The sequence below is a fragment of the Myodes glareolus genome, chromosome 22, assembly GCF_982192425.1.
Source record: "Myodes glareolus chromosome 22, mMyoGla1.1, whole genome shotgun sequence".
Classification (NCBI taxonomy): domain Eukaryota; kingdom Metazoa; phylum Chordata; class Mammalia; order Rodentia; family Cricetidae; genus Myodes; species Myodes glareolus.
The window spans coordinates 10390417-10417229 of NC_142047.1; the positions used below are offsets into that span (position 1 = coordinate 10390417).

Consider the following 26813-nt stretch of genomic DNA (forward strand, 5'->3'; position numbering starts at 1 on the left):
AAGACCACAGTCATGAGTTAATGAACAAGCCATTAGACAAAAGACAGTAATATTAACACAAGCGCACATCTGTTAATCTGTTGTCCTCCGGAAGTCATTAGTCCCAACAATGGAAGGCTAAATAATTTCTAGGTAGCATCAAAACAATTGTGGTACTGCCCAAGTACTTCATAAGGTCATTTACAATTTAGAGTTTGTTCATTCTTGTCAAGAGATTATAGAGCTCTGTTGAGAAATTATTCAATTAATATACCTATAAAGCCCAATCTTTCCATGAACTAGAAAATAGAAGGTTAATATGAGGCATGAAGTGTAACAGCTACCGATGTATCTAATCAACTAGTATTCAATTAGTACTGTTTTCCTTTCTAGGCAAAAAGGAGGTGGCGATTCCAGTACCTGGATTTTACTATCACAATAGATTCCTTCCCCGTGGAAATTTTTCAAAGCCTCTAATACTTTGGTCCATAAGTCTCAACACAGCCGCTGATTTCCTGGAGAAGTTTTAAAAGTGTTCATGCCAGGATCTCTGTCCTCATTCCGTTAGTTAGAACACTCTAAGCACAGAATTTTCTTTCATGGCTCTTTGTTTCAAATACATGTTGGGAGAACAATGAGGCTCTAACCTTAACTTTCATCTTGAAAGTGAACACAAATCAAATTAGCTTTTGCACCAAGACATCTGGCTGATGAGGGAGTGGAGAGATGAGTGTTTCAATGTGAGTTTGCTCTTTCTTAAGCCAGTGCTTCAGTCCTGCTCCCATGTAGGAAGTAACAGTGTGCCAATGACCTGGAATCCTTGACTTTGTGGTTGTGAGCCTAGCCTTTAAGTCTGAACCATCTCCGCAGCCCAATCCTGCAACTCTTATTCAAACCACAGATCTGCAGCTCTCCAGTGTGATCTAATAAGGGGGCATGTAAGGTCAAAATTGTTCATAATGATGCTCAGGTAATAGTCTCCTTTTAAATCCTCACCCTTTTCCCCGGACACAGTAGAGTCTCCTAAAGGTTGTATGACCTATAATATCTTGAAAGATTACACACAGATCACATATTGTCTTTTCTTATGGATGTGAATTTGAAGAGATTTACAAGCATGAAACAGTGCTTCCTTCTTAGGACAGGTTTTGTTTTCTCCCAACAAGATTAAAAAATGGGTGCAATTTAACTTAGTTAATTATTTGTGACTTTACATAAATCTGGACTTTGAAAGTTTCTGAGTTTTGATTTCTAATGAGGGAAATACCCATGACTAGCACAACACAAGCAAATAAAAGTCCCTAAGGCTTCCAAGAATTTTTAATATCATGAAGTGTGTGAGCCCCAGTGTTTCAGAAACCCTGCTGCAAGTGGGCTTCTGTGTGGGGAATCTCACCCTTTCAGAGAAGGGTTCTCTGTCAAAGGTAGATGGATATTCATCACAGGCACCTAACTACCCCAGGCACCTGATACCCCAGGCCATCCTGGGACACAGAACCTCCCGGACCTTGGTTGCTCTCTTCGCCTCCAGTGTCATTGTACACAGGCTGAGGAATGGCAACATAGTCGGGAACAAGCAACACTCTCTTCAAAGATTGCTTTTGAACATCAGAAAAAGATGAAAAATATCCAAATCACAGAAGTGTGTACAACACTGAAACCGCGTAGTGCTGTTAACTGTGACTAACTGAAGCCATGTCACCGGCTAGTGGAGCTGGGCTGCGCTGATTCTGACTTTAAGTCATTTCTAATGAGGAAATCACAAGTTTTAGGAAACTCAACATTGGGTCCCCTTGAGTCACTTATTTTTAAATATTTATACAAAGAGCACTGACAGAAAACAACATGAGTGTGCAAATTTCTGTGAATGTGATGGCATTAACCCTTGAGGAAAATAGTGCTCAAGGGTTACAAACATATGTGTAGGCTAATCATTAGTTAAGTAATTTGAGCACTAAATAATGACCGATATGCTGTTCATAGCTCATTGATCTTGCAGTTATTAAATAATAGTACAGTTCTTAAGATGTGGGAATAGTTAGAAGAATGCAGCCTAGAGCAGGAGGGAATTCAGTTCTACTGAAAAGGTCTCTGTGTGTCATACATACAGAGACAATCATATCATTAAAATTGCCATGAAAGCCTGCAATGCATATCAGTAGAAGGACATGGACGCTGGCAGAAACCTGCAGCAGTGTTGAACAGCACCTATCCGTTGCCTTGTGCTGCACTGTGACCATATCAGCAAGCAAGGGTTCAAAGACATGACATTGGCAACCAGTGACACATGTGGAAAGACAAGAAAGAAAAGAACAGACCCAACAAGGTTGAAAAGCAAACTCCTCTTTCTAGTACAAAAAGTCCTATCAACAGGACTTGGGGGAAATGTGTGGACACAGCTGTGTGCCTGGCTGTACCTGTATCTGGCTTGGTCATTGAAGTGGGAGGAGTGTTTCATCTCCCTTAAAGCACTAGCTCCGTGACATGCTTCTTTCTTTGTCTACTGAGTGGTTTCCTCCATGTTTTACAAAGCAACAATAAGAACCAATGATCAATGATACACACACACACACACACACACACACACACACAGAGAGAGAGAGAGAGAGAGAGAGAGAGAGAGAGAGAGAGAGAGAGAGAGAGAGGCATATTCTGCCAAGTAGGACAATTTCAATTAACTGTATTTAACAAATGCCAAAACAACCTGGATATTCAAGCAGTAAAGTTTTACAAAAATAGATCTTCTTATTTGCTTATGGATTTTGCTATCTCAAAGAAACTATATTTGAAATCAAAAGCTTAACATTAAAATTCTTAACTGTTGGAGGATCTCTGTTATGGATATTCTGTGCTTGGGTTGAGTTTAAACTCAGTGTTCTTGCTGCCTCAGAGCTGATGAACTGTAGGTAATGGGTTCAGGCATCTTAGAGAATTCTAAAATTCAGTGCCCTGAATCCAATGTCCACACAGAAGAGAAATAAGAAGTGTTGCCACAAACTCAGCTTGACACAAGACATTTATTTCATCTCTTCCATTTCCTAAGATCAATTTTCATATGACGCCGTCAAGAAGAAACTAAAGCATCTCAGCTGATGGTGTTCCTCACTCTCACAGAGTAGGTGAAGCCACAGAGAACTACGCTCAATGGATTTGATCCAAACTCATTTCCCCCTTCCCTTTCCCCTTTTTAATGTTCTATATCATTTTATTTTCTTGGCACTCTGAAAGTTTTAATCTTATTCAACATTTTATTCAAGTTTTAAGTGATGTGAACTCTAGCATTTGAAGAGGCGGAGCTGATTCTACACAACATAGAAAACTACCTGCTATACAGGGAAGACTCCATACTCTACCCATGTTGTCACGGTGTGACTGCAATCCACTGCCCCAGCGCTGAACTGGAGACTCCTGAAGCTATTTCACACTCGGTTACAATGGGAAGATAAAGGAGAAAAAGAAGACGAGGAGGAGGAGGATGAAAAGAAGAGGAGGAGGAAAGAAAAGAAAATCAGACCACAAGTAAGAATTAAATCCTGAATGACTGTCTCCATAATGCCTACTTTCTCCACCCTGAAATGGCACAAAAGAAACAGCTTACCATACCCCGAAGACTACTCTTGGTGTAAAACAGGTGGCTGATGTGCTAGGGTGGGATCAGAGCATGGGCATCTGTGTAAGAAGTCCCTTTCACACAGGTGTGAGCATGCGTCTTAGCAGTTAGGATTAGGGCACCAAGATTCATTGCTCAGGAATCCAGCTTCTTCTGTGAACATGATACAGATTCACAAAGGGCTGGCACATTCCCAGGTTTCATTTGCATCCTGGCATCTCTTGAGGGAATCCTCCCCAACCTACGCCTGTAGCTAAAAGGATATTTCTAGACTGGAGTTTCTTCTGTACATCCTAAACAGTAACACATTAAAGCAGAGCCATCTCTAACCTAGAGATCTAATGTGATATTTATCAGTTCTGGCATGCCCAACATACAACATTAAAAGGTACCTAAATTCTGAAGGTAGCTATGCTGCAAAATAGTTTAAAATGAATGATTATACAGTATTACATTATATTCTAAATTCCAGTCCTAGACCAAGCTTGTGGCTGCCAGCACTGATGTTCTTGCCATCCAATAGAGCTGACATCATCAGCTTGACATCTGGTTTTATGGTCTGAGTGTACTCTAAGCCAATCAGGCTATTCAATTTGGCCAAAAAGAGGCATCAGGGCCGACCTGATACTTGACTACTGTTCTGAAGTGAGTATTACTCTTTCTTGCTGTCCGGGAGAGACTAATAGCAATCTCCAACTTCTTGTTCACCTTCTGGTAAATGGAGTCACCAAACTCTGGCCGGTCATTCAGGTTGGCATGAACCTGGAATTCATCTATCTTGTAGCCAATTGCGAAGCTGCTTTGGGTCACATGGGACTTCAGGGGCTCAAAATTCATCAGAGAGCCAGCCAACCCTCACAGGTAAGCACCATAGCACCTGGGATGGAGGGCCCAATGTTGTTAAAGTCCACGTCACACAGCCCAGGTTGATACACTACCTATTGTACTCGTCTTGAGCTTAGCACCGCCCCTTCCCGTTTTAGGCGAGAAGGGTGAATACAAGGTCAGCTTCAGTCACGTGGGGATGGTCTTCCACCGTGACCTCAGTGTCCAGGGCATTGTCTCCGTTCCACTTCTCCGTAAAGGCCTAGCCATTCTCACTTCGGACCATCTGAACTTTGTTTCCAGGCTGCTGTTCACTTTGGTGGTCTCCGTGTTGGAGGAGCCTGAGAAGGGAAATTCCAATCCATTCTCAGACTCATTTTCAAACCAAGTCTTATAATGCCAAAGCCGTAGTCTTTGGTGAAGAAATCCCTGGCGGACTTGCCCAGATCAGCATATGGAGGAGGCACAGCCATTCCTCTGAGGAGAAGACGGCAGGAGCAACAGCAGCTGTGGCAGGGGCTCGCTTCTTTGAAAGTTTTAAACAAGATGTTTTGATCATATGTGTCCCCACCCTGGCTTCCAAAGAGTCTAAGCTCCTGAAGCAGCTGATGACCACAAGGAAACTGTGTCTTCTGGACACATGGGGCAGCTACGCATACAAGCTCACAGCAGCTGTGACACCAGGCACGGAACCTGGGCGAGGCCACGCCAGGCCAATTCTCAGGAGAAAGGAGCTGGGCACACAATCTCACCCCAAGCTTGGAGCTACCAGAAACTGACAGCCACTGCAAAAGAGACACTTTCCCCTAAGAGTGTAGCTTCAGAAACTTTTTTATGTTTTAAGGACAGTGGTATGTAATAAATGTCTAACTCTTGACTCTCAGAGGCATGGGTAGAATGCTATAAGCTATCTGCTAACTATCTGTGTATAAATGCCTCACCTAAATACCCTACTACTGCCTTCCATATTGTTGACTTGAGATTACCAGCTATAGGTTTGGTAGGGATGTGTTAGACCAGCTTTCTAGGCCTATTACAAAGAGGTCCTATTAACCTTTTATAAGATCACTGTGGTCCAGTGGTGGAGATGTCTGTGAGGACTATCTCTTGAGATTCTGGCATATTATGAGATTGGCTGTAGCTCCCACAGGCTTTTACATGGAAAAATTAGTATGTAACTGATTTTTAATGTAAAATGCTTATTTGTTACACAAAAATCTTCTGTGTTACAAGATAAGATCATGTCTCTGAAACCGGTCATTTTAATCAAGAGTCAGTAAGTAGGGTCTAGATGCCTTCCTACGAAAATTCAGAACTGTCTGCTCAATCTGATTCCTAAGTGAAGAATTCTTTTAAATCTAATGGAAACTTTGGTCATGGGAAAGCCACACACACTCCAGGAAGCTGGCTTACTAGAGCTGGTCTCATGACTTATCTGGGCCCCGGGGTCAGTGTTAAGTGTCCTGGCAGTGAGTGTTGGATGCTTCAAAATTTTCTCTATCTTTGGAGTATCTAATTGCAAGCTTTGCAGACCACAGATCATGCTCTATCCCCATGACCCATGCTTAGAAAAGTAATCTCGCTCAAGGCCCCCGAAGACAAGGAAAAGAAGCCCCAGACACTGCTGGTCCATACAGGGTACATAATTTCTAAGTGAAAGTCGAAGTCCACAGAACAATCTCCCACTAAGAAATTTTAAAATGTTTTTTTTTTCAATTAAGCAGAAGATTTTATTTTGTTTTCGTTTTTTTAGCATATTGACCATACTACTAATATGAAGTCCAGAAGAAAAGGTAAATTCTATTTGTGCTTATTTATATTAGTATAATTGCATAGTTTTGTCCCACTCAAACTTTGTAATGTGACAGGTTTTCTTTTGCTACCATTTTTAGGTATATCAAATTACTTTATTAATAATAGGGGAAGAAATTTATAACCCATAACGAGATCCTTTAGTTTCGGTTTTTCTTTACAATGAAACATAAAGGGCTATCCATCAACAAACATCAAGAACAGCTTTTGTGAGGATTGTTAAGTCAGCAACTTTCATGGGATACACCAATATTCATGAAAAGAACGATGGGATAGAAAAATACAAATTGGTAATTTTAAAATAAGCTGTACTGGTCCTCAATAAACTTCGGGAAATGAACAGCTAGATTTATTAAAGAGGAATAACATGATTCTGGTGACAAAAGAGAAGAAATGGGATGTGCTTTGTCATGAAAATCCAAGTGAGAACTGGGTGGTTCACCTGCAAAGAGATGGTTATTATGAGCAGATGGGCATTGAGATTAGCCGAGGCCAAGGAAGGAATTCAACCCTGCAACTTCCTTCTCGACTCATAACAAAATTGTGTATAGACTCGATGTCTTCTTTTCTACTCCATTTTTCATTTACTACCTTTTAAAGCTGTAGGCATGAACCCACAACTTAATCAGGAGAACATAAAGCCTGGAGGCATCGAAGAAGCCATCCCTGTGCATCCCGAGCACAGAGGCTGAGCAGGGCCATGCCAAGTGTGCCTGATCTGGGTAGCAAGTGTCACAGGTCCGTCCTCTCTATTCTCACTACTGTAAGGGAGGCCTGTGGGTGACAGTCCTGGAATTACCTGGGAACTCTTTAGAAATGCAGACTCCTTTGGTCCCATGTTGGTTGAAATACAGTATTGTACTCCTTGGGTATCAGGGTACTTGGGCAGTCCTTAAGTACATAAAAGAGAAACCCTGACGTAAAAGCCTCATTCATTCATAATGGAGGAGTTTGTAAACAAACAGATTGCCCCTTCTTATCTCATCTGTCTTGTGGAAATCAGAGAAAGATAGGGGAAAACCCAGAATATTAGGTAAGACATATGTTTAAAGTATTTATGGTGCTCCATCAGAGTAAGGTTTAAACACCATAAAAGTCAGCTGTAGTTGGTTATATCACCTTGTCTTTGTTACTGATAGCATAGCTCCCTTTGTTGGTTTTAGTACGCACTGCATTTACAGCATCGACCTGCCTATATCTACCTCAGCTTTGTTGCTGCGCACTTGCCAATCTGGATGAAATGCACAAACTGTGTACATGGTGCTTGGGTAGGCACAGACTGTGACATGATGATGACAAGCTAAGTAACCTTTTCGTCACCTCCCAGATGCATTTGTTTATGAACATCTGAGATCTGCTCTACTAATAAGTTCAAATGCACAGCCTAGACTCATTAGTTATAGTTACTACGCTGCACTTGAGACCCTCGCAGCATTCTTATAACTGAACATTTATTCCTTAGGCCAACAATTCTCCACCTCTCCTTCCCTAGCCTGTGATGACCACTCTTCTAATTATTCTGTCTGTTCCTATGAATTGGATGTTTTGAGATTGCACAGGTAACTGAGATCATCCAGTCCCCTTTGCCTGATTTATTTTAATTTATATATATTGCCCTTCAGGCTTATCCATGTTGTTGCACATGACATAATTTTCTTCTCAGAGATTATAAATGTTTATTATATATGTGTGTGTATAACAATTTAATTTTTAATCATCCATTTTATTATACACAGATTCTTTCCGCATCTTGGCTGCTGTGTCTCATGCTATGGGTAATGAGCGTACAGATACCTCACTGCAACATGGCACTATATCCTCCTGTGTGTGTTCTGAAGAGGAGTCACTGGATCACTTGGAAATTCCATCTGTAATATTTTGAAGAACTCCCATATTGTTTTCCACAGTGTATCACCTATATTCCTCCCAGCAATGGTGTGGCTGTGCTCCTTCCCGCCGTCCTCGCCAACATTTGTCTTTCTTATAATCAACACTCTTGTGTGTATGAAGAGATCTGTCCTCTGGTTCACGTGCACATTCTTTTATGACTAGTGGAGTTGAGCTCCTTTTCCTTCACATTTATCCTTGCAGAGATATCTACTTGAGTCCTTTGTGTGTGTGTGTGTGTGTGTGTGTGTGTGTGTGTGTGTGTGTTTGTGTGTGCATATGTGTTCACATGTGTAAGAATATGAGTGAAGTCAAGAGACTCATTTGTAGGATTCAATTCTCTCCACCATGAGTCCTGGATGCTGAATCAGCCAGTCAACTCTTTTACCCTCTGAACCATCCTGCTCAATCCTTTGTCCATTTGCAGAGTAGATTTTTTGTTTAGTTTGGCTTACGCTATTAAGTTATGTGTTTACTTTTATATATTTCTTACATATTTCGCCTATTAGCTCTCAGTTACACATACATACACAAGAGACACAACACATACATACACACACACACACACACACAAATATTTACCTTCCAGTCTACATGCTACCTTTTCATTTTCTTGATTATGTCTCTAAGTACTGAATACAAAGAATTTAAGGAGTTGCTATACATTTAAGAAACACAAGCTGAAGCCCGGTTAGAATTATGCACTGTAATACCTCACTAGAACAGTCCTTAGAATTCAGGCAGCTTCCTGAGAAAGAATGCAGGAGAGAATAAGTCTTTCTGAGGATCTGCAAATTCCCAAAGCAGCAAGAGAAGTTTTAAAAAGAAAGGCATTCGACCATTTCCATGGGAACATCCTCATGACTCCTGTTATCTTTATTACATTAGAAAAAAAGTCTAGTGAACAGCTACCTAATAATTTTATGGGGGCAAAGAATGCTTCCTTTTCTAAAAACTTCTGAAAACTGCATGCTCTGTGTGTGTGTGCCTGTCTGTATGTGGTATGTGTGTATGTTTATGTTTGTGTGTGTATGTGTGCATTTCTGTTTTGTGCTTGTGTGGTGTGTATGTGTGAATGTTTTTGTGTATGTGTGTATGTGTATGCCTATGTGTGCCTGTGTGTGTGTGTGTGTATGTGTGCGTGGTATCTGAGAATGTATGTTTTTGTGAATGTGTGTATATGGTTATCAGTGTGTGCATGTATGTATGTGCTGCTGTGTGCTTGTGTTTAGTGGACAGATTTGCAGAGTTAGTTGTCGCCTTCTCTCTTTACGTGGTCTTCATAAGTTCCAGCTGTTGAACTCAAGCCTCCAGTCTTGTTACTTCCTTTACCCTCTGCGCCTTCCTGCAGGCCCACTGCGTGCTGACTAAGCCATTCATTCTGTCAAGGAGCATACTCCGTAGTTTAGTTAAGAGCAGCTATAGGTTTTAATCCTCAGAACCCTCTATTTCCATTCAACTCTTGAGAAACTTGTTCTCCACGTACCAGAAGAAAAACCGCTACCACTGAATGGATACTGACCATGTATTCGCCCATCCTATTAAGTGTCTGATGTTCAGAACTCTCAAATACTGAAAGGAAATCTGTGATATAAAAACAGTGCCACAGAAACCCTTGAGAACCAGGCGGAATGAATATGAAATGAGAGAACGTGAACCACAGGAGAATCACCTGCCCTGTTACAGTAGCTGCTGTATATTTATGGGACAGAAATGCACAATCGCTTCATGCAGTTTAACCACTACATCTAAATTACCAACATGGTGAAAATATGACCTGAGGGGAAAATGCAATTTGGCCAGCGACTCGTTGGTGCCTTTTCCCCTGTGACCTCTGCCTCTGCCGAGGAGACAATCACTTCCTGAGCATGACTTTCCTTTCTTTTCCTTAAAGAATGTGCCAGAGGCTGTGGATTTGGTGGTATTTCCTGCTTGCTTTCCGGCTTAGCAAATATTCTCTTGTTCATATGTCTTTTGAAAGTTGCTCAAATTATTCCTTACCTGTTCAGGTTTCTTTTCATTGCCTGGTTTTTTTTCAGGGACTATACATATACAGTGTCCCATCCCTATTGCTCTCAGTGGATATCCGGTTCATTTCATTGCATTGATTGGGATGCAATAAAAATAACTGGCTGTCATGAAATTCTTCTGCATGGGTCTGACCAAGTAAGTCACAGTCTAATGGGCAGGATTGACAGTAGTTGTTACGTATCTTCAGCCCTGACACCTGCACCTGGACTCGCGTGGTTCATCACAGGGGCTTACTTCATGACCCTTCCAGTCATTTGAAAGTTTCTGGTCTTGATCTGTTCTAGAATTGTTAGAACTTGCTTTTCTTGTCAGCTTTGGGTAGGCAATTGACTCTCATTGTAGTATGAATGAGGCAGGTTGGCACATGCTTATCTGGCATTTGAGATTTCCCTTTTGGAATGTGTGGATGTAAGTTTCCTGCTCTCTTTTTTCCTAGAGTTGACTTGTTTATGCTACTTTAAAGGGATCTTGCATGTGTGTGTTAGTTCTTTCTTATTTGTGACGTTTATTTGTTGCAAAGGCTTTCCTCATTCCTCTTCTTTCCACTCTTTGTGGTGTCTTCCACCTGACCCAGAAATTTGTGTCTGACATTATTATAAAGCAGAACAAATAAACAGACTATAACAAACAATAAAAATGTGCCACTCCTTTGATACTTTTAAAGGATCACTTCTTGAAAATGTATCCAACATCACCCTACCTGATTCTCTATTCCAGTAGTGACCCAGCTGTACTCAACATGACTGAAGCCATGCTAGCTCACAATGGTTTTGTAAATGTTTTTTGGTTTATCATGTTTCTGAAAGCTTCCCCTCCACAAAGCCTCAACACTGAAGTCTTAACCATCATCCAATGAATTAGTTTTGTAAATTCCAATTGATGAAATGCTCTGTGAGAGATTAACCTCCCAATTTCTCTAGCATTTTGCAATCAAAGTCAACTCACAAAGAAATAAGGTCAATCATGCATAGATGTCTCATTGTTCCCCTTGGCACACACACCCAGCTAATGAGAGAGTGGGCTACGTTTTCTTCCTTTCAAACTTAACAATACAAGGTTCTGGGTTCCCAAATTCTTCATAAACACCAAGTGTTTGCTACTTCACCTAGCATGGAGAACTTGCACTTCAGGCTTTAATTCCCACACCCTGGAAGTAGTGTTCAATAGACCCCGTCTTCCATGTGCTTCTTCAGACCCCTGCCTGCCCTTTTTTGTCCTGGCATTGGTGCCTGGAGGCTGAGCCCTGGATTCGATCAAAAGGGCTTCTTGTGTTCCACACCTTTCTAAGGTGTTTTACCAGTAAGGACTCTGACAGTAAGCAGCAGGAGGAGAGCTTGAGGTTGAGATGCAGGATGCCCTGCCTTCCTTCCTGCTAGGTGGCTTCTGGCTGGCTGTGCACCTAGTCCATACTGATGCCCTCTGCTCAGTCCTGTCCCCGTGTTTTCCTCTGGACGTGGGAATGCTAATGACTCTACAGTTACCAAGCCATATTAGTGCACTGCTCTGGGCTTCTGCTTTGCAAACAGTCCCTTTGTAAACAAACTCTCCTGGAATTATTCTCATTTGCAAGTGCCATCTGTTTCCGTTTGGGACTCTGACTGATACAGATTTAATAGACATGCGTGTGTGCAAAAGGAGAACCAAAACAAAGCGTCAAGGCACATTACCGTGAGAGCCGCTAGCTCAGGCTCCTGGGTAAAGCTCAGAGAGCGACGCATGTAGTTTTCTGAGGAGCTCAGAGAACGATCAAGGAACACACTCACTATGTGGAGCTTTGGAAATGTACGCACTAATGAGCACAAGGTTATCTGTCTCTCTGAAGGCCAGGTGCTCTCTAGCAGGACGGAGTTGTAGACCTCAGGCGTTGACTGACAGCTGGATTTCATGCTGCAGGGTGTGGGATGTGCTGTCTCTTTACAGACCCTTGGGTCCTCTTGCTAACTCATCAGTATTCATTACCACATTTTGAAGCTAAAAATGAGACATCACTGTAATACACTTTCTTCGTGGGCCAATGGATCCTAGCTATGAACCGAATTCACAAATTTTTGCTTACTTTTTTTTTTTCTTTCTTCCCTTCGTCCAAAAACGACACTGCAGAGATTTTTGATGCTTACTCATTGATTTCATCCTTCACATTCTATCACTCTCTTATCTTCTCAAGCTTTGGGTACAGTAAAATACCTCCTATTTAGTAGCTCACATGAAACTGAAAAGTAAAAATATTAGGATGTGAAAAAATGTACTTCAGGGTGCTGCGAGAAAATACGATTTCTCAGGTAGGAATGGTTTTCTTGCAGGCAAACTTCGCTGTGGAGACATTTCTCCACAGTGTTTAACACCATAGGGAAAGCACTTCAGTTGATAGAGCCTGTGAACTGAAGTCACCAGTTGGAGATAGGCAGGGTGTGTGGACAGAGGAAGAGCTGTGGCGTGCTCTCCCACTGTGCCCCCTGGAGAAAGAGGGGGCCTAACTGCTCCATGATGGGTGAGTAAGGCTTAGTAGCCTGAGATCCCCTTGCTCCCCAAAGGACTCACTTTTGATGTTAATAGAAAGACGCAATAGGGAAAATGAGGGCCTCCCAGCTCCCCCCCCCCAGTGCACCCTGGTTTCTCCCTTCCTTTCTTACTGGGGTGAGGACCCCAGACTTTGTACTTCTCTGTAAGGAGCAGATCTTATGGCTAAACAGCTGGTCATCTGAAGGCCCCCAAAACACAGACAAAAACACACAGGGTCTTTTACTAAAAGGCCATCAAATGTCATGTGTATTAAAATTCACACAACTCTTTTGCTGTGTGTGGCTTGCTTATGAGATAGGACCTTCGCAGCTGGAGCACTGCACCCTAAGAACCCAAACTGTGACCCACTAACCAATCCCAGCTGAAGCACTGCACCCTAAGAGCCCAAACCGCAGTCCACTAACCAATCCCAGATGGAGCACTGCACCCTAAGAGCCCAAACTATGACCCACTAACCAATCCCAGATGGAGCACTGCACCCTAAGAACCCAAACTGCGGCCAGCACGCCCCCACCACTATTCACTGATTATTCCAGTGGTAAAAATTAAGTTACATTTTTATCAGAAAAGTACCACAAATTCTATGGTATTTAATAGTGAATACTGAAGTATACTTATTTGATAGAAAAGCCGCTTTGGTTATTTTTTTTTTTTGCTAATATTTAACACTCTACAGAAAAGCAAAAGTGGGTCTCTTTATGTTAATACTAGATGATGTCTAAACTCAACCTCATGTTTATATTTTTAAACACAAGATGTGATATAAAACATACATATTTTATGTCAGGGGCTAATCGGGGTTGAAGAAATGTTCACTTATAGATGTTTTATCCTGACCCTCTATTTTTTAAGACTACCAGAATATGAACAGATATAGCCTTGTATAGTTGTACTGGATTTACTTGTGTTCCACAGAGGTGGGAGACAGCAGTGCATAATGTATTGTTTGCCACTTTTCTCACTGATGTGAGAAACACAAAAGTGATGGAAGGGAGGATGAGCTGTTTTTGTTTACAACTTGAGGGTGTAAGGCCTGGCAGCTGAAGCGAGGTGGGGTGGGGCGGGGAGGGCTGTTGGTCACACTACATCAGCAGCCCAGGAGAAAGGAAGAGGACAAAGGGCTTGTTGTACTACAAAACCTCAAGGCGTGCCCTGCAATCCCCTATTTCCTCCAGAAAGGCCCCACTTCATAAGCTTCTTCAGCCTTCCAAAACAATGCTGCCAGCTAGGGACCAGATGTCCAAACACACGAGCCCATAAGGAGAATTTTGTTTTCAAACTACAACTTGCAAGCACATTGAATTCAGTGCGATTTAGCTGCATTGTGATCTCTGTGGCTATGATTAATCCATCCAATGCCAAAGATAGACCAGATCTCTTATGATCCCCACATCATCTAAGCCTCTCAAATCCTCAGTCTCCTTGGTCCACTTAATTTCTTTGCCTTGTGTGAACAAGATGCGTGGTTTACTTCTAACCTAGGAAATGACAAAGATCATGGGCTATGGCTATATTAGTGGTCATGTAACATGGAAAATGTGATAGATACCACCTTTGTAGATCTTAAGATTCTGATTTAGCATAATGGTCCTAAAGGCTTTCTTTACAGACTTGGAGGGATTCACATGACAAGAAATTGCAAGTAGCCTCCAACATCTGAGATGACCTCAAGTGTAAAGACAGAAAAATCTGGGGTTCTTATGTAGCCAAAAGACACAAAGTTCTGCCGCCAACAGGGTTGGAAAAAAAAAAAACCCGAAAAAACAAAAACAAGTGAGCAAAAATCAGGTTCTTGCCCAGTTGAGTTCTAAGACAAGAACATGTGTTCAGTGGTTCAATACTCTGTCTCTAGCATCTGAGACCATGGGCAGAGAACTCGGTGAGGACAAATCTGGATCCAGAGTAACTAGAAGGCAGTAAATATGTGAGGCAGTGAGCTACTAAATTTGTGTTATTAAACATTTCTCTATCCTCAGTTCCTTTACATATAAAACAGAAATGTTTGGACCTCCTAGATTAGTTGTGGTCACTAATCTACAATACACATACTCCCGGGCCTGATTCTGGAAAGAAGCTCAATCATTTCTACTGCAATGATGCGTGATAATTACATTTCCAAAGAGTAAATATAATTGTCTTAGGAAGATGTGAACTCTACTAAGGTTAATAGTGAAAATGAAATCAAGAAGAATACTAATTAACCAAGAACTTGACAAACTTAATTGTATTATATTTGACTTTTCAAACAACTCAAAACAAAGTTGAAAACCAAAAGAAATTGCCTCGAGGCATGTCCCCTTGTCCTTGCAATCCTCCTCTCCAGCCTCCGAGGCACAGTTTCCCTTAGTAACTGTGTATGGTGGAAAAGAAGAAATCTATTTTAAACTTATACTAACTCAATCCATGCTTGGAACATAATTGCCTCTTCTGCCAAAATGTAAAAATTGTTCCATGTTTGTACAAGAAGATAAATTAGAGTTATACGGAAATATTTATAACGGAAACAATTTCATAACACATAAAAAATTCAAAATATACTTCACCCATTTAGAATAGAGAAATCCCACGACTGAAGCCTTCATTTTCCTTAATAGCCATCAAAACTGGCTTGCTTTCAGGCCAAATTTCTGAAAGTGAGCTTTATTTATCACTCTCATTTGGATTTCAGATCATTTTAATTACCGATAAAAAGCAAGCACCAATACAGAGTGGGATGTTTATGGAATGCTACTTATGTGGATGTTTTAAAGCTATAATAGATAGTGCCCTCATTCTAAAGATTCTATAAAACACTTTTATAAGTGAATACCGATTATCAAAATTTTGTAAAATCACTTTTACTAGTAGAGAAAATGCAAAACAAAGAATGACTAGTGTCTTCAAGTATGTCCCGCATAAGGCCGAATATTTCACCTCACTCTCTAAAGCAGCACCCATGTCTCAGTTCTGTTATGGGAATTATCACTAAGAATGTGAAGGGTTTCACTTACACACTTTCAGGCAAAGGAGAGGACATCCAGCATCAGAGCTGCCGTGAAACAATCCTGTGGTCCTTCTTTATCATCTTAAACCCAGAGGACACTTTGGAATACAGGCAGATGAACAAGACCATGTAGGTATGTTGTCTGTTGAAGTCAATGAGGATCTCAATAACCGACTAGATTTTCTAGCCCATCCTATTTTATGTTGATGAAGATATTGATGTTCTAGAGATGGAGAAAGCGCCAGGAACAGGACATTTATCTAATGGATGATCAGAATATCCTGTGCTGCTGAGTTCACATAAATCCCCATACCTGTGAAAGCTTTTTTACAAAATGCTCAAAGTTTAGAATAAATCAGACTAATATAAATTGGCCTTTCACAAAACTTGGAAAATGGACTTTTACCTATATTTTTAATAATGCATCCTACAGGCAGAGCTGCTAGCTGGTCTCTGAGAAAAAAAAAATGACCAAGAACTCCTAGTCGCCCCAAACGCCTTTTACGCCCATTTTCATCTGCCCCACACTCTGATCTATACACCTTCTCATCAACCGAAATGCTAGCAAAACTCAACAGTCTGCTGCCTTTGGCTGCTCAGCCACTAACTGCTTGTAAATTTGGCCAGACTATTTAATGCTTTTGACCCTTTGTCTCTACATACAGCAAGGAATAACGTCCTTCATTCCTTTTTCCAAGGGAGGGGGGCTCGGAAGCAATCCAGTGTGGCTGCTACTTAAAAGAGGGAAGATACTGTGTAAATACAACATAATATTACCATTAATATTAATAGAGTGTTTCTGGCCCTTAGCCCATCGGATGTGAGTGCTGCTACTTCATCAGTTGATTTTAGCAGCATTTATTAGAAATGGCGCTTTTGTGCTTTCAAGATATCACCATTCAGTAGTCATCAGACTATGCCTATCTTTTCTAATAATGATTATAAATTGATTTTATTCATACTTTATAAAATAACCCCTCTTTTGCAGCCAAAGGGGAGCCCACCACAGGAATAGCAATCCGATGCTCCATTTGTCCACAAAGATTTCTGAAGCAAATAACTGTTCCCGCCAGATGAGGAATGTAAAACAAGTGACTATGGGAGACCCACATAGATGTGCATGCACATACACATACACACACACACACACACACACACACACACACACATGTGTGGCATGCACATTCACACACATAAATGCAGAATCCAAGCAAAGATAGATGACCAACTCATTTAGATCCCCAACAGAACAACAGTAATCTATAGTTGAATTATTTTAAAATCATCAAAAACAAACACCCTAGAATTATCAAAGGAAGATTTTTCGGCTACGTTGATATTAGGAACAATAACTGTTCATGTCCTACATTCCCGAATAGTTCCATTTCTTTACTGTACAACTCACTTAACAAGCTAATCCTTGAACACTAGCCCCGGATCTCGATGTTTTCATTATGAGACTGTGGTAATTCAGACAAACTTGCATCTCAGCTGCTCTCCTCAGTTTACCAACACAGGCAAACAGGAAGTCATAAAAGTATAGCCACAACAACAGCAAAAGGAGTTCTGACTCACTGCATGCCATTAGTGTCCAAGATGTGCTGATCTGGGCACTTAAGGTGCATAGACACGGACTCCATGGCCTAGAAGTTTATGAACGAGGAATCAACAGTGCCTTCTTTTCCCTTCCAGGAGAATCTGCCCTGCAGATGCCTTCATTATTAACCCCACATCGACTCTCTAAAACAAACCGGTCATTAGCTTGGTTCCATTTCACTTTCATCGTTTTGACTCTTGCCTTCTGTTACTTCTGTTACTCCAGAATTTAAGCAGATTTGTGGGAATGAGAGAGCAGACAGATAGAATGAAAATGCAAAATATTTTCAAATACAAAATGCCATGAAATAAAGCTGAAATTAGACCACAAAAAGTGGTATAATCATGAGGTAATAATGGATCAAATATATATATACATATATATATATTATATAATATATTATATAGATTACCTTCATAAACCAAACTAGAAGTCAAAGAAACAGGAGGTGTGAAATTTTATCTGGGTGAATAACGGTAATCAACAACTGTAGATTGAAATCAGGAAGAAAGAACAACGAGGGATTTTGCTTTCCAAACATTAAAAGGCAGACAGAGTTGGGGATCTGTTAAAGTATACATTTTCCTCAATATGATTTTTGTTCTAGCCACTCAGATAAAAATAAAACAAATTAGAGTAGCGTCAAGTCACGCCTTTTCTATCTAGACCACTATTTTGCTAAATTAGAGCCCACATTCTAAGTCATAAAGTGGTAATACTGTGTAGTTTCAGTGCTGGGTAGGACAATACCAGAGAACGGTTCCATAAATAGGAGTCCTCTGAATTTGCAAGGGCTCAGGGAAGGGCATCTGAAGCCATTTATCCTCCCAATGACCACGTTCAATTTCACAGCTCATCCGGGGTTCATCAGGTCCGGGCTGCCTTGGAAATCTGCTTTAATTTTCCTTTTCACTTTGTGAATATGAAGCACAGTCCACCCTTGTAGAAATATTGAAAGAAGCGATCTACAAACTGATGTCTAGCCTGAAAGGAAATTTTAAGCTGGTTATCCTAGGTGTTTGTCACTGTGGCAGGAAGTCATCTGACACACAAGATGAAGACTGGAGAAAGCCAACTAAATATTTATGTGAGCATCTGCCTGGGGCAGGGGAGTGTCTGATAAAATTAACCTTCTCGGTGTTCTATACATTAACAACGACACCATTATTGTCATCTAACTGTCAACTTGAGAAACTCAAAATGAAAGACAGCAAATTCCAATAAACCTTTATTAAAATGTTCCATTAATAAAAACACCGCAGCAAATAAAGTCTGTGCAAAGCTTGGTGACCCCTTCCTGGTATCATGGATGCAGGAGATTGCAAGGGAAATACAAGGCGGTGTGGGACTTGAGAAGACTGCAGCAGGTGAACATTTCCTTCTAGATTTAGCTACTCTTCTAACAAGGGTAGTTCATCAAAATGGGATTATCTCGCAGAAAGGAGAGGGGAAAGAGGGTTCCAGGTCCCAGTTTGAGATTCAATATTCTCATTTCAAGTGAAAACAATTTATTAATACTTTGAAGGAAATATAAGACAGAGAGTGGAGATGAATTTTCACAAATTGTCTCTTGGATTCTTCTGTTGAATCTTAAAGCCAGAGTTAATCACACATCTTGAGATCATTTCAGACTTAAGATCACTACTCCATGTGTGCTTTGTTGTTTGTTTAACCTGTTATTAGGAGAACAATGGAACAACCAACCTTACTTGCCTTGGATTCCCCTGTGTAATCAGCTTTTATAACCTAAGCTAATGTCTAGTTTTAATCTTAAATTATGTATAGAATTCTTAAATTCTGTATATAATCTTCTATACCTCACCCAAAGCAGTGTGTGTGTGTGTGTGTGTGTGTGTGTGTTGGCAATAATTTGCTGAAACCAGCAAACACGGTGAAAGAAACCTTATACAACAAATATCTACCATAAGTGTTGGAAACAGCATATTGCTCGATAACAGTATGTTTGCAGTAGTGAGTTCTTTGGGGTCAGTGGAAGTAAATAACTTAATCCCTTGCTTTCTTTAAAGTCTCTCATTTCTTTTTCATGTGATATTTTCTATACTGTCCAGTGAGCACAGAGCGAAGTTTCATAGGGACACACACTGCTCGGGAAGAGGGACACATTCAGATCAGACAAACACAGATGACAGATAGGTCAGCTTCAAAGTATAGGCAGACAGAAGGCATAGGGGGTGAAATGGAGCAACCAGCCTTGGGCTCACTTTTGGGCAAGTTAACCCAGGAGGAAGTCTGTGGTTTCATTCTGTAGCTTAACATGAAGGCAACAGAGAACTGTGATTATAAGAAGCATATCAGAATGCAAGAATAGCGGAACTCCAAATGCTGGCCTTGGAATTATGAAATGAGATGTGATCACGTGACTGCAAAAGACCTTGACAAACAAAGATACTCTTGGCTTCATGTTGGGAGTTTGAGCCTTTGCTCATCATACAGGGATGAGTTGAGATAAACCCTACCCCTGCTTTCCCACGAGGTTGCCAGGCAGTCTGGGTATTCATCAATCCTTTAAGTCAATCATTTCACTATTAATAATCTTGACAGACGGTAAAAACAGTATTTGCCTACTTAATGAACTCAAGGCACTCAAAATTCAGATGTGCCAATATCAGGTCTCTCCGAAGAAAACTATTCTATTTCTGGACTATTTTTACATTACTGGATAAATCACTAGTCACCTAGGAATTAAAATCAGGCTTGCATCCGTTGCCCGTATACAATGCTCGATCAAGGAGAAGCTCAAAATCAGTGCGTGGAATTCCTTTTGAATAGCTTTCTCTTTCTTACTTCCTTTGCTATGATGGGTTCAAACCCAGAGTCTTGGGCATAAGAGAAAAACGTTTTCCCTTTCAGTCAGGGCCCTGTCCTGTCCATGTAAGTCACAAGTACAGATCTAGGATATAAGCAATAAATTCATCTTTCTGAACAGGGGTTTGGCGCTGGGCAAAATCAAGTAGCAGAACTTCCGGATTGTAGACCAGAAGTGGCCCAACTCAGGGCAGTGTCTGCCTAAGCCATCCCTGGTAAGGAGTCATAGGAAGGGCAGTTCGCTGTGATCCGTCACGGGCCACCAGAGCACCAGAGTAAAGCTGCATTGCCACACAAACAGGCAGAGTCCTCCTCGCGAGTCGCTCTGTTGGTGCCCAGCGGTTTGAGAGCCTTCGCAGTCTGCTGGACACCGCATGTTCAGCAGCATGGCTAGCTGAATGGCTGCTCAAGAAGCTAGGGCTTAGTGCTCAGCCTTGCCAGCACCAGGGAGGGGAGCAGCTGCGAGTTTTCTAGGGTTTTTACAACTCCTTCCCCTCGGCAAGAAAGACCGGTTGTTTCTCTGCCAGACTCCTACTGCATTTGTCTGTTTATTAGCTTGTGCCGAATGCGATGTCTAGTAGCCAAGATCGTCATGGTGATAGCCACTTATTTACAATCTGTGTTTAAATAAATTAACTCTGTGTCAATTATCAGCTACATATCTTTATTGTGATAGGAAACGCTGGTGTGAGTAAAGACAGGCCGTTCTCAGCGAAGCATTCCCAGAGGGTAAGAGTGACTGGCACGTAAGATGAAAGGGACATTGCAAAATCATTTCCCAAATCAGAGGAAAAGAAATCTAACGTAAAGGGGCTGCTATTTTCACAGTCTGCCCTACTCTCTCTTTGTAAGCAAGATTTTTAGGAATCCAGATGTACTTTTTCACAGTAACCTAGCACCAAATGAACCTCTCAGGGAGGCAAAGAACTGTCAGCAAAATACTCAGAAAGACAGCGTGATTTAGACTGCCAGAGTCAGGGATCAGTGTCTCTGTCTCTCGCAGAGGAAAAATAGTCTCTAAAAACATGAAGCACGGGCTCCTTTACAACATCAATCATTTCTGAAAATATTAGATAGAGATTCCTTATATAGCAACAAAATGTCTTTGAAGAAAAGTGTATGGAAAAGGGGGAAATATAGAACTCACTATCAATTTGGTGTTAAAAATAGTTTTCCAAGCTAGGCAGTGGTGACACACCCCTCTAATCCCAGCACTCGAGAGGCAGAGGCAGGCAGACCCCTGTAAGTTTGAGGACAGCCTGGTATACAAGTGCTAGTTTCTGTTAAGCATTCCCTGTTTAAGTCTGTATTACATTTTTTTATTGGTTTATGTGCTCTTTTGGTGTCCTATTTCTTGGGTTCTTTGTATATTTTGGAGATCAGACCTATGTCTGATGTGGGGTTAGTGAAGCTCTTGTCCCATTCTGTAGCCTGTCATTTTGTCTTGTTGACCGAGTCCTTTGCTTTACAGAAGCTTTTCAGTTTCAGGAGGTTCCATTTATTAATTGTTTCTCTCAGTATCTGTGCTGCTGGGGTTATATTTAGGAAGTGGTCTCCTGTGCCAATGCGTTCAAGTGTACTTCCCACTTTCTTTTCTATAAGGTTCAATGAGGCTGGCTTTATGTTGAGGTTTTTGATCCATTTGGACTTGAGTTTTGTGCATGGTGATAGATATGGGTCTATTTTCATAATTCTAAATGTTGTTATCCAGTTATGCCATTACCACTTGTTAAATATGCTTTCTTTTTTCCATTGATATTTTTTTTTTCTTTATTAAAGATCAGGTGTTTGAAGATGTGTGGATTGATATCCCGGTCTTCTATTCGGTTCCATTGGCTTTCCTGTCTGTTCTTATGCAAATACCAGGCTGTTTTCAGTATTGTAGCTCTGTAGTAGAGTTTGAAGTCAGGGATAAAATGGCAAAAGACACTTAAGGAAATGTTTAACATCCTTAGTCATCAGAGAAATGCAAATTAAAACAACTCTGAGATTCCATCTTACACTTGTAAGAATGACCAAGATCAGAAACACTGATGACAACTTATGCTGGAGAGGTTATGGGGAGAAGGGAACACTTCTGCATTGCTGGTGGGAATGCAAGCTGGTATATCCACTTTGGATGTCAGTGTGGCAATTTCTCAGAAAATTAGGAAACAACCTTCCTCACTATCCCAGTAATACCACTTTTGGGTATATATCCAACGGATGCTCAATCATGCCACAAGGACATGTGCTCAACTATGTTCATAGCACCATTGTTTGCCATAGTCAGAACCTGGAAACAACCTAAATGCCCCTTGATCGAAGAATGGATAAGAAAAATGTGGTAAAATTTCACAATGGAGTACTACACAGCAGAAAAAAAATAACGACAGTTTGAATTTTACATTAAAATGGAGCTAGAAAACATTTTGTATGAGATAACCCAGACCCAGAAAGACAATTATCACATGTACTCACTCATAGGTGGTTTTAAACATAAAGCAAAAAAAAAGTCAGCTTACAAACCACAATCCCAGAGAACTTAGACCACTATGAGGACACTAAGAGAGACTTACATAGATATAATATACATGGGAAGTAAAAAGTAGAAAAAGACAAGATCTACTGAGTAAATTGGGAGCATGGAGACCTTGGGGGAGGATTGAAGGGGTAGGGGAGAGGCAGGGAGGGGAGCAGAGAAAAATGTAGAGCTCAATAAATATCAATAAAAAATATATTAAAAAAACAGGAGGAAACAAAAAAAAAAAAAAAAAAAAAAAAAAGAAGAGCTAGTTTCCAGGACAGGACAGGTTCCAAAGCTACAGAGAAGCTTTACCTCAAAAAACAAAAATAAAAACACAAAAATAGAATGGTTTTCCATAAATGCTACATCTTTAGGTTCTTGCTACTCCCAATGGAATCAAGGAATCATGGATTCCTTCCATGTTGTTTTTATTTTTCTGTGGTGCTTTGCACCAGACCCAGAGCCCCCCTTGAGAGAAAGGCAGGTCTTAATCCCAGCCCTGTGATGTGGGAGTCCTCTCTGTGTGCTGTGATTACCATTAATGGATAAAGAAACTGCCTTGGCCTATTCATAGGGCAGAACTTAGGTAGACAGGGAGGACTGGACGGAATGCTGGAAGAAAGAAGGGCAGAGTCAGAGAGACTCCATGGAGCTGCCTGAGTCAGACATGCTGAATCTTTGCTGGTAGGCCACTGTCACATAGCAATATACAGATTAATAGAAATGGGTTAAATTAATATAAGAGTTAGCCAATAAGAAGCTAGAGCTAATGGGCCAAGCAGTGTTTTAATTAATATAGTTTCTGTGTGATTATTTTGGTTCTGGGAGGCATCTCCCTCCTACAGAATGGTGCATCCACATGGTAGACTAAATCCATGGAAAACCTTGCAACAGCCCTGCTTCATTGCTTTTAGTTATTATGTAAAAGCAAAGAAAACAAAAACTTTATGCACACATATTTTCAGATTTTCGTAGACTCTAACTACGATAGGTGAGCTGTAGAATAAAAACCAACATCACCATGTGAATGTGTCAGTTCCTTTTAAGTCAGACAGAGATGAAGGCAAAAACAGACATACAAACAAAAGCACAGATATTGGATTTGTTCTGAAAGTGGTCCTGCTGTAGGACTTGGAGCATCGTTGCCACATTGAATGTAGTCTCTGAGCTCTCAGATGCAATGAGTCATACAGGAAAAACTGCCTGGAGCTTGCATTGCTGAGGAATATGATCTGGATAGAGCTTCCACTGTGGACAATGCACACCTCCACCTTGCTTTCTCTGCACACCCACAGATACGGGCTATGATTTCAGCCCAAGGACAGGTCATGCTCTTTCTCAATGTAGACAAAATCATAACAGCAGAATCTTTGTTACATTCTCTGATCAGTAATGGGTATCTATGTTTTAACTGTAATTTGCAGGTGACAATTTAAAGATTAAACACAGGATATACGATTCCCCTGCTAGTCATTTTCCTTGGCAAAACAAAGAACTTAAAACTCAAGCCAGTTTCTCTTACACATCACCAACATGGACACAGCTACAATTCTCAACATATTCTGTCTTGCCCAAGTTTACTTCATTCTGTATAAACGATTTTAGCCTTACTTTATGATAGAGGAATAAGCATACCATAAGCCATTGCGCCTCAGCCAGGAGGAGACCTCATGTCATGTAAACATTGGTTAAATGCCCTGCAATTGGGATCTATTTGATAATGTTGAAGTCACTTAAAAATATCTATTTCACTGTTATTTTTCAAAGATATTTTAACATGTTATTTTTAAAAGATCCAGAAAGTTAATACTTAAAAATTATGCTTCTAGTTTGCAAAAATTAAATTGGAATTTCTTGTTGCAAAGCATTTTGCAGACTTTCTCAGTCTAAGCTCAAGTGGAGGTGTCTTGTGTGGGCTTTATAAACCAGAGCCTGGGACTCCCCAGATCATCTTTCTACTGTCCCAGCTGGTTCTTCTTCAGGCTTTCCTAACAGGGAACCTCCTATGAGGACCAAAAGATGCTATGTCTCTCTCTCTCCCTGCATCACCCTACTGACTGCCCTTTCCCCAGAGCTCCTGGAACCATTTGGAAAAATTTCCAGCATTACAGCACTATTGCAAACCTTCCAGAACCACCAGGGCCAGCTTGCCCTGCTCCCTCTGAGCGTGCTTGCTCTCAGACAGGATTACTGCCCCCACTCACCAGAGGCCAGTTAACTTCAACTCTTCTGGTCATTTCCTTCAAAAGTCCAAGAGTTAATAGTTCCTGTGTTTCCTGTTGTCTCCCTAAATCTAGGAAAGGAAACAGCCTTCTGGCATAATTGTGACAATTTAGCACACCCCTTTGACACTTACCAGAGTCACGGAAGCTTCCAGCCTCAGAAATGACTCTCCTTAAATATTGTGTTCAAATAGTCTGTGTGGGTTGTCATCTGACTGGGCCCTGAGGAATTTGATAACATCCTGAGATAGTTAGGTTGAGTGTCTCTCTTCTTGCTTTGCATAGGTAACATTTTGCTAACCACTCGGTGGGTAGGAAGAAACCCTGGGACTTGAACTCAGCATTCGAACTTCAATGCATGTATAGTTCCTGCAGAAATTGTCTGTGTTCACAAAGGAAACAAAGACCTAGTATACTTACACTGTCAATCAAAACCTGTATGGATCTTTAAAGCAGATCTTCTGCATTATGCAAACCCAAAGCTAATTTTCACATCCTGATTCTCCATTTGCAATTATTCCTAAAAACAGATGTATACCATGAAAGCAGCAATGCCCACAAAATGTGAACTTGTTGAAAATGCCCTAACCAACATACATACTTTACTGATTGCTTTGGAACCAGGAAAACAGAGTTCAGTGAAAAGGCTCTCATCTCCCATGTGTGCTCCCAGGGGCTCTTAAACACGCACACAGATCCTGGAAGTGACTGGTAAAATTCTAAGTAGTGTCTATTTCCTGATGGGTCCTCAGACTGGAGTTTCCGTACTCTGGTAGGCCAAGAAATGTGTTTCCCTTTCTTCTTGTCTGTTCAGTGGCTGTGCTTCTGAAGGACACTTTGTGTGCCTACCAATCACAGGAATTCCTGCGCGGCACAATGGGAGACTCCAGCCAAAGCCTAATCAGGTTTAGGAAAGTGTCACAAGTGCTTCCCCAGCGGCGCACACAACTGGTGGCCTGAAGAGAACAAAGGAAAGGGAGGGCAGAGGCACCAACACTCACTCTTCTTCCCACAATATCAGAACTGAAACAGGAAAGAAAACCCAAAGCTGCAATGTATTTGTATGGCTGGTACTGTATGAATATGCTAAGACATGTTCTGTATGCTATGAATACAAATTTTTATTTTAAAATCTTCTATGTGCATATATTTACATTTGTACTCTATTCTATCATTTTTCCCCACCATGTGTCTATGATTCACTAAGAACTAAAGAAGTCTCTTTCTTTAACATTTTTTCATGTATATGTATATTTGTATGTGTGTGTGTATGTATGTATGTGGGGATGCTTGTGCCATGGTATGTGTGTGTATGTATGTATGTATGTATGTATGTATGTGGGGATGCTTATGCCATGGTCCATATGTGAAGGTCAGAGGACAAATTACGGGAGTCGGTTCTCTTCCTCAACCGTGTAGGTCCTAGGAATTGAACTCAAGCTGTCTGTCTTGGTGGCAAGTTCCTTTGTGTGCTGAGCCTCCTTGCCTACCCTAATGACTAGAACCATCTGTTTCCCACTTAAATGAGATGAGACTTAAATCTGCTCTTGGTGAGTAATGGTATACAACAAACAAGGCAAAGGAAGATTCTGTAGGAAGCCTTACAGCCAATGGTTTCCCACCCACTGGGGCGTGGCCTCTTCTACTGTATATGCTGATATAGAGCTCCCGCCTGGCCTCTTTTCCAGCCGCTCTTTCTGGCTGCTAGATTCGGTTTCTGTTCTCCATTCAAACAGAGGATTCTGGCTTATGAGTTTACCCCTGAATAAATAACCATCTATTTCTCACTTCTGAGCTAGTGTGGGATTTCTTTTAAGCTCCGTCCACATCTGGCGCCCGTGTGGATTCAGACTCAATGCCTACTGGGTGGACGGCGTAATGGCCTAGCCCATCCACGGCCCAGACAGTCTCCCAACCCTGCCCGCTTGGATTGCTTTTACCTAAACAGATTTTTGTAGAACAAAACAAAACAAGCATTCCCCCCCGCCCAACTCATTAGTTGCTGATGAGATGTC

At 41.1% G+C, this 26813-nt stretch overlaps 1 protein-coding gene and 1 pseudogene across 5 annotated transcripts in view; both read right to left on the minus strand.

The window, feature by feature from the left end:
- Positions 1–26813, minus strand: part of Inpp4b (inositol polyphosphate-4-phosphatase type II B) — a 735560-nt gene that overhangs the window by 259271 nt on the left and 449476 nt on the right. The gene's annotated exons all lie outside the window — the stretch shown is intronic.
- Positions 3044–4887, minus strand: LOC125408868 (non-selective voltage-gated ion channel VDAC1 pseudogene; annotated as a pseudogene).